Here is a 9,610-nt window from a genome sequence, read left to right on the forward strand (position 1 = left end):
TTACATTAAATCTAATATAATATATATCATTATACAACTAGTTAGTTATAATGAACAATTTATACAAATATTGTTTAATATTTAGGTAGACCTATGTATTTCATGGGCCGTTACGATGTATTTTCTTAAACTATTATTACTAGAAAGCCAGTGGTTGACCATTACTACCTATACGTAAAGTAGGCCTATATGATATATCATCTTAATTTTAAAATCCTGTATATTTATTAAAATACGTTTTTTGCAAAGGTTTATGCATTGCTTTCAGTAAATGTGAAATAGTTAGTCATCGTGAGAAGTTCGAAAACAAATTTTCTGAACCTCGTGAAACCTTAGATTAATTTCAATATCTAAGGATAAAAAAGCCAATGTCAAAACTTTTGAACCACTAAGCATTGAAATTTAAATTTTATTTTTGGAGGCGTCCATTAATCACGTGATCAATTTTTAAAGATTTCTGGATCCCTTTTCCCCGATTGGTAATACGTGGTTGTTTTTAAAATTACCCACCCTTTGCCACCACAAATCACGTATATTTTCTCTAAAAACTTTGGAATTTCTTCTTAATTCGGGAACATGTGATATTCTTGTTTATCTTACTAGAACTTTCCTTTGCCCCGTGATATTTTGTGATTTTTTATCAAACACGTCCCCCCTTTTAATTCTCACGTGATTTATGGCACTTTTTAAGTTGAAAGACTATAAATTCTAGAAGTTCCTCAATTTTATTTGCTTATTTTATAAACATTTTTTGAAGTTGATTTTGAATAAATATCAAAGATGTTATCTTAATTAATCAGTACTAGTGCAAAATAATTATGGATACTTTTTTTTATCTTTATTTATTATTTTGTCAATCAAGACATTAAGGATACTTTGAAAACAAAAACATAAAACAAAGAAATATCACCATCTTCTAAATTAGCACAGAAGTTATTATAGATTCTATCCATAATGATGTGATATTATGAATATAACGTAATCATCCAAAAATACATCGTTAAATATGAGCAAACAACACCTCGTCCAGTTATAAATGCGGGTTATCTAACCTTGAGTCGTTTACTTTCTCACCCTTGAACCTTTCCCATAAAACTCAGGTCAGCTAATTAATGAGCTTTTTACCGAATGCTCTCGCCAAATATTATCCTAATAAATTTATCAGAGAAATACATGATAACACACCTGAAAAAATAGTATCAGATAGAAATAAATGGTATTTTTTCAGGGTTGGAAAGAAAGGCTTATTGGTTTAAGAGTTTTACTATTTCTCTTTATTGAATGTATTTTTCTTTTAATATCTTATACTAGCAGACCTTGAGGAAGTTTTTGGGATATTTGGAAAACTTTTTCTTTTTTCTAAATTTCAATTTTAGTTGTACTTGCTAATGAAATATCAAGTGATATTAGTTCATTTTGATTAAAAAGCGATAAAAATAAAAGATAGAGGTATCTTGGAAAAGACATCTACATAATAGCAATATAAAACAAGATAATAATTAAAAATTCAACAAATCAATGCAAAATGAAAACACATCATAATATACATAATTACTATATTAATAATTAAAAAAAATAATAATGACAAAAGTTATAGCAAAAATAATGATATTAAAATTAATTTTAAAAGGTGAATCAAATAAATTAAATTATTAATTTATTTTTAATTTTGATAGGTTGGTATTAAATTAAATTTCAAATATGAAAATTAAACTGGAATGTTTTTGTATAGAACAAATTTCTCACCTTTACATAGATATGTATCTTGAGATTTTTATGCGACAAATTCTAAGAAGTCTATCTAAGTAATAAACCTTTCATAAAAGGTCATTAGGTTTATTCACGTGTGATTTAACTTACGAGTTCTATTCCAGAGTAAATTTAAATCTACAATATTTGATATTATTTTTAATGACAATACAGATATTAATAGAGGCATAGAGTTAGTATGTACTCATAAAAAGTAAATTGCAGGCCATAAATATGATTGGATAAGGTAAACTTCTTGCAAAATAATAATTTGCAAATTTAAGAAATTATAAAGCTTTCCCACTTCTAATTTACTGAAGATGGGGACATCCCATAACAGCAAAATTTAGAAATAATTACATATGAAAAATTAATAAGCATTTGTTTGAATAAAATGTTCAGATATATGTTATTTTATACGTGTGTGGGTTTGTGTTATTATTTTTGCTGTCATAACATTATGCATTAGTTACTTGATACAAAAGAGCATTAGAGCATGTGTGAAAGTAAATTTGACGCTTGTAACTTTGCACTTAAAGAAATAACACTGAAGAGGCACAAGATGATGAGAATGGAGTCTTCTAAGAACGATAGAACACGAAGCTTTCATGTTAATTTACATTTCATGTTTGCCAAGAATAATTAAACTCATGTTTGTTCTCGTATTCTAGTTAACAGGTATATACACTATAAACATAGCAGACCTGTTGATATGTGATGTTGTTGTATATATTAAAATAGTAATTGAGAAGTAGATGAAAAATAAATATTCATTAATTAGATCAGTTATGAAAAATTGCCGAAAAAAATTGTAATTATAATTTGTTCACATTAAAGATTTTTTAAGAACAAGATCCACAACCACCATCAGAAATTAGAAAATCACCCTAATTCACTTGTTACCCTTACACTGCTTATACCTGAATTTAGAAAACTTAAAAAATTATGGTCTGTTAATTTGACTAGATAATTTGTATATTGGATACTATATTGGAACTTTCTTTTCTTTATAAGGCTTTTTACAAAATTGCGTATGTCAGTCATATATGTCTGACACTGCTCATGTACTACTTCTTAGCGTCAGACACATTTGATTGACATGAAAATTATCGTGTTAAAACTAAATTATTATTATTGATTGACGATACTTGGATTGGTAGTTTTTGAATTTAAAAAAAATTGCGAATAAATACCATCTCAAAAAATTGTCATTGTTTGAAAAAAGCAGAGATATTACATACTTTTAGAAAATACTTCATTAACAAAACAATTGGTGTGATACCTATAATTTTTCATGAACTATATAAATATTCTGACTATATAAATATATCTACTGTTTGCTTTGAATTCTCATTAACTTTACAAGTTTTATATAAAAATCTAGTCATCATGATAGGTTTTTCATACAACATGCATAAAACATCAACATTATACTCAGTACGAATTTGTTCTGCAATTACTATGTAAGTCGCTCACATCTAAAAACGAAGTTAAAACGAGAAATAGTCACATAGAAAAACTTTACAAATAAATCTACTTCAATATCTGTTCTCAAAGGACTTGCCAAAATAGTTTCTTCATCAGTTTTCACATGAAAGCAGAGCTTTTCTCTGTAATTTCAATATTGCAGTTTACTAGTGGTGTATTCGTAAAACTAAGGAATATTTACCTCATGCTATTTGAAAAATTTAGGATGTTGTGATTGCTTGCCTTATGAAGGACCAATTGTAAATACTTTGATTATAACTGTATATATTTATTTTATATTAATAACAAGTTATAAGTATATTTACAATAATTTTAATACTGTTTTTGATTACGTTCTGACTGATTGATTGATTTGTATAAATTTCTGCTTTGATGCTTTGATGCTTTGATTGGCGCGAACACTATTTATAATTAAATATTTTTATATGTAACTCGTGATGGATATTTTCATTTAATTGAATAAATATGATGATTCAATTCACAATATATGGTTTTTATCTGCTCGAAACTTTAATATTGATTTGTTTTTGATTTGAATTTTAGCTAGCTTTCAGCATTATTAACACTTGGAGAAGTTAGAATTTTATTCAATTATGCACATATGTATGAATAAATCTAAGTATATATACAAAAGATTTGTGTTTATTATAAAGCAGACAAAGAAAAAAGTTTCATCGATCTATCGTAACAAAGTATACATGAATAAATAACATAGTTCAAAGTATTCTGTAACATTGAGAATTAAATCTCTATCCTGTGTATTTGAACTTTCCAATCAAATTTGCGATTCAGGTTTTGTTATTTTATTATGAGAACCGGTTTACCGTGATTGATATTCATTTGAATAATGAATGACACAATGTGTGTCACAGATACAGTTTTTTGTATAAAAACTTTGCAAACACCGGTTAATAAACTGATAACTTGAAATTCAGTATTATTATATTTACAGTATTAATTTATATAATTATATATGATTAATTTTTTTATAAGAGGAAAAATTATTAGATTTATAAACGTAGTAGTTGACACCAGAGGTTAGAATATGATTGCCTGTTTTTTTATTCTATAATATTACTATATTTACAATATTCAATATTTCAACTTGGTATTGTAGGTACTTACCACAAAACTTATGTCTATTTATATATTTATATTTTTTTTTCTATATTTTTTTTTACTTACAAATTTACTATAAATTTATTTTGATTAAAATTTGTATTAGAAAGGGTAAAGGAGATGATTTAATTTAAAGCTAAGGGAGTTGAACTAATTTAAAGGAAAGGTATATAGTTGAACTAATTTGGAGTTGAATTTAAGATAAAAATCTGTGATTTTTTCCAAAAGCTTCATCATTTTTTGTAGCATAGTACAAAATTAACTAGATTTTGTTACTATTTGTATTTGAAATGATAGCATAATCAAACATTTGATATCTAATAATAATAGATGTACTTTATAATACAATATAAAACATATAATTTTTACTAAGAAATTGATTTCATGTGTTTTATTTGATACGAAGATCGTCTTATATTAAAACTTACCATTAAGAAAAATATTGCTAGCAAAAAAAATCTAAACTGTGAATCTGAAAATGATTCTTTCATATATTTCTTGAACTGGAATCCGAATTGGTATTCTTCAATCTATCATAATTATTTATTAAGCTTTATTGTTTATTTTTTCTGATAAATTTTTTACAAATGGATATAAACAGGTTGGGTTACCTACATTTGTCTCATTCTATTTTTGATATATTTTTTTAGAAGGCAACCCACTGGTTGGCTACTTATGATCGAAATGACATTTTAATCTTAAGCATCAATATCCTGAAGGGCTCTTTTTACTTGAATTCATATTTATACGAATTTTACGAATCTTTATCACTACTGCTTGATATCCGTTGATGAGTTTACGAATAGATTGTGTACAAACGACAGTAAATCAATAAAAAAACACTATATTATGAATCTTATATTGAAATTACATTATATTAGTTTTTTTACGACTCAATCCAGCTATCTTTTTCATATACAACACGATCAAAATATCATTAAAATCAGAACAACGGGTTATTTTCTTTAAGAGGCAACCCAGTGGTTAACCACTCGTTTTTTGCTATTTCTATGCACTATATACAATTAGATCTGTATAGACAAAAGTTCTGGATTGCATGTGATGCAGCAAGGCCCACAAAGACTTTTTTCACTCAAGATTATATTTGAGACCACTGTATCATACTGCTTGATACCGGGATTGGCTGAGGTTGGAATTGAGCTTTGGACTAGTAGGTACTAGACACATTCTTATAATCTACCTCGCATCCGAGTGGAAAGGGTTGAGATTCAAATAATTTAACTCAAATTTGAACATATCAATGTTGTTAACGTATGTTATTAACCTTTATCTGAGTAGAGTTTTAATTTCAATTAGACGTCCTTACAGTCTAGCTTGCGTCCGAGTGGAAAGGGTTAAAATCCCAAACAATTTAACTTAAATATGAACATATCAATGTTGTTAACGTATGTTATTAACCTTTATCTGAGAACAGTTTCAATTTCAATATTCAACATTTCTAATTAGATTCTTTCTTCTAAATGACCCTACATTTTTTTATTTTTTTTTTTATTTTATTGGCTTCCTCTAATTCCTACAATTATAGAAAAGTAATTTTTTAATACCTGCATATAATTTTGACTATAAAGCTCAATATTGTCGTTGATAGAATCTCGACTCCTCGCTTCGTGAATCACCTGTACCAAAATCTTAAAAACATGCATGTACTCCCTTCCCATTTGCTTCTTATTTCGGTTACATAAAGTCGTTCCAAATTCATGTAAACATTTGTCGCCTTCATAAAATTTAATTTTTTATCGTCTCAAATAAAACAAGTTGCGAACAAGCGCAATCGCTTTCTCGCGATTCCGTTATAATAAACATTTGTATCCGAGACAAGTAGAATGCCGCAGTATCGTCCTAACCAGGGGAGTGCAAGCTCGGGGGGCGACGGGAGAACGAACGGCGCGAATCCGCAGCTCGTTAAAAGACGGAATTCTGTATAGGTTGCAGATGATATTTCTTGTACTCCTACACTTTTGATGAGGAGGACAACCTTTAGTGAAAATTCATATTTAACTAATTCGGTATTTTATTCAGCGTACTGTATAGCAATAACTAGTACCAAGTGTGGATTGAACTTTTTTTTTATATTGAGCACATTTTTGCCAAAGAATCGATGTGTTTTAATTTTAATGGTACTATCGTTTATCTGATAAGAGGAAATTCATAAATTTGATATTCAGAAATTCGAAATAACTTTTCTTATTAGAAAAGCAACCCTATGTTTATTGGAAAGCAATCAATATCATTCTTACATATAATTTTGAAAAAATATACATATTTTTGGTAAAATTTGGTAAATTTGCTCTTGACTTGACGAGAATTCAGTTGATATTTTAATCAAAATTTTTCACTGTACATCTGGTTTGTTGATTACATAACATGTTTTTATTATTTATTTTTATATTATTTTGAACAGCAATCACAACTGAAGAGTCTTATAAGCTGTTGGATGATTTATAATACTATCTCGGTTCTACAGATGGCAACCCAAACAGTTGTCTTCTCTATATGATGAATTATTATTAAGATTTCTGTAATATAGCAAATATTTATTGATGTTGCAATGCCGGATGTAGGCAATTTTCACTTGGGAATATACTGCCATCTATATTTCCAAGTGAAAACCGATGACACTGCCTTGACATCAGGCTCCTAGGAGCGGGATCGAACCCGGTACCTGATTCGTGTCCAATCGTACTACCTACCAAATGAGCCCATTATTGTAAATTAAATTTCGAAAAGTAATTATGAAGTCGTTCTGAAAGACATGCTGTTTTAAGTTCCTATTGGTAAACCAAGGAATCAAAATTTTGCAAAACAGTAAAGAAGTTGCTAACTAAAATTCAACCGGCATGTAGACAAAAACTTTGGGTAGAATATATTACAGTGATATAAGAATAACTATTGGTGCATGGCATCGTGCTTAAGGCAAATTGCTAGAACTTACCAAACATTTATTTTTTAGAACTATCAAAAAAATGGATTTTCAAAATTATTGAATAAAATTGATATTTTGGAAAATCAGATTTTTTTATTCTTTGAAATATTTTGGAAATTTTGAACTCCTTTTCAAAGCAATCGCGATATGTTAGCTGCGTAAAAACAAGATATCGAAGCGCGTGGGCGTTGTGTTGCAGTATAATGGATGAACATTGGTAAGGAACCCATAAAAATGTAAACAAAATATGTACTTATTATTAAAATATCTATAAAATATCTGATAATTTGATGTGGATATGTCTAATAATCATTTTTGTCCGGCATTTTTTTTCACTTTTTTATTGAAAATTTTATACTTTTTACTTGTTTTATCAAAACCACTAGACCTGTTTTCCCAAAAATTTCATCATTTCTTCATTTCATCAATAAAAAAAATGTTTTTTGAATCATTCAAATCAGGCGCTCCGTTCTCTCAAAGAGTGAATTATATTTTTGGCAAATTTTTGCCCCGTATCTTCGGAACGGCTGAACCTGCCTTCACCAAAGACTAATCAACACGTCTCCTTATCAATAGGAATCGAATATTTTTTTAATCATTTAAATTGGTCGATCCGTGTGCTCGAAATCGTCAACGAAAAATTGTATCCGCACACACACACACACATACACACACATCTAAGCTATGCCAAAATGTACAGAAACCTTTGAAATGTAAAGATATATAAAAAATTTCATTTCTGTTTTTTTGCGGTTACTATAACTTACCCTACGAAAAGTTAACTTAAATTAAAAATGATTCATTTTGATAAAACAATTTTTCAAAATACAATTAATAACGCATGATAAAGCAATGATAAGTATACTATACTTTGAAAAGTTAATTTACAAGTATCAACCGCAATTGTCTTACGTTGATGAAGCAATTTTTGAAAATAACTGGGGTCTCTTTCTGTATGAACCATTAAATAAAAACATAGAACTGTTTAGGTTGCTATCCGTGGAACCAACTAAAATTGAGTGTATGCGTAAGTCAAATTAGCTTATAGGACTCTTAAATTTTGATTTTTGTTTAAAAATAACAAAAAAAAAAAATCACAATTAGCGTAGACTCAGTCAAAATTCACAAATCTATACTCATCAATCATACTATATCTAGCTATAATATACTCTGATGCGATGAATTTAAAACTAGTTTACCGCTTGAGTATAATACCGACTAAAAACTCCGCTATTTTTGCATTTTGTTCCCACGGCAACCACCGTTAGGCATTACTATATGGGGGGAGGTTCTAGAATGCTATGATTTCCTCTCTTAATTATACTTTACTCCTAATTAGTGCCATTTGCTATAATTTTTGGTAGTTTAATAAATATAGTACGTGTGTGTTTATGTATGTTTTGTTATCTGATTCAATTATGATAATAAAAATCCAAAAGATCGTTGTTACCATCACCCACTTATCAAAAGTTATCTTACACAAAGTACTCTATGTTACAAAAATATTAAATAAATTATTAGATTATTCCTATTACCTATGCTAGTGCATTGCCGAATACTCCGATTGCGAATCGACGGAAGGTGAATCTATCATGAATAAAACATTCCCTAACTCTGGCAAAAGCCGTTCATCACCGCATTTCGTACCGGTAAGGAGAGGAGTAATCCGCGAAACACCAGGGAACCATTTCATAACATGGTCTGATAACAATCGCATTTTGCGAAAGACACACCGGGCGTTAAATGGTCGAGATATCTATCTATACGACGCTCAAGTTATTACAAGAGTCATTATTTTGGCCATTAGATATGTCGGTCTCGATATGGGCACCGAACCAACCATATGTGATTAATGCTATTGCTCCACGGCGCCGGGATATGATATTCCAATTTTACATCGATTGGGTAATGGATTGATGGAAAAAATTTGAAGACTTCTGAAAATCAATTACTATTCAGATTTCTTTGCCTTGCAATTACGTTTTTCTTAAGCTTTGTCAAAAATTATATGAAGAAATTAATGTATTGACGACTAACAGATGTATATTCATTCAATCATACTAAACTTAGCTATTATGGGGCATCTATTTATAACATGATCGATTTTTGAAAAATTTTTGGCTACTCCCTCCCCTTTTGTGATACGTGGTAATATTTCAAATTACCTTCCTTTCTCACCTAACATCAGATGTATTTTAAGTACCTAGAACAAAAATGCTAATTTTTATGATTTTTTTGACAAAATTTGAAATTCAAGTAAAAGATAAATCTTATTATGGGGCGCCCATTAATCACGTGATTGATTTTTTA

The sequence above is a fragment of the Ctenocephalides felis genome, unplaced genomic scaffold (assembly GCF_003426905.1).
Source record: "Ctenocephalides felis isolate EL2017-DRISC unplaced genomic scaffold, ASM342690v1 CF-g0.4_SCAFFOLD_00845, whole genome shotgun sequence".
Lineage (NCBI taxonomy): Eukaryota > Metazoa > Arthropoda > Insecta > Siphonaptera > Pulicidae > Ctenocephalides > Ctenocephalides felis.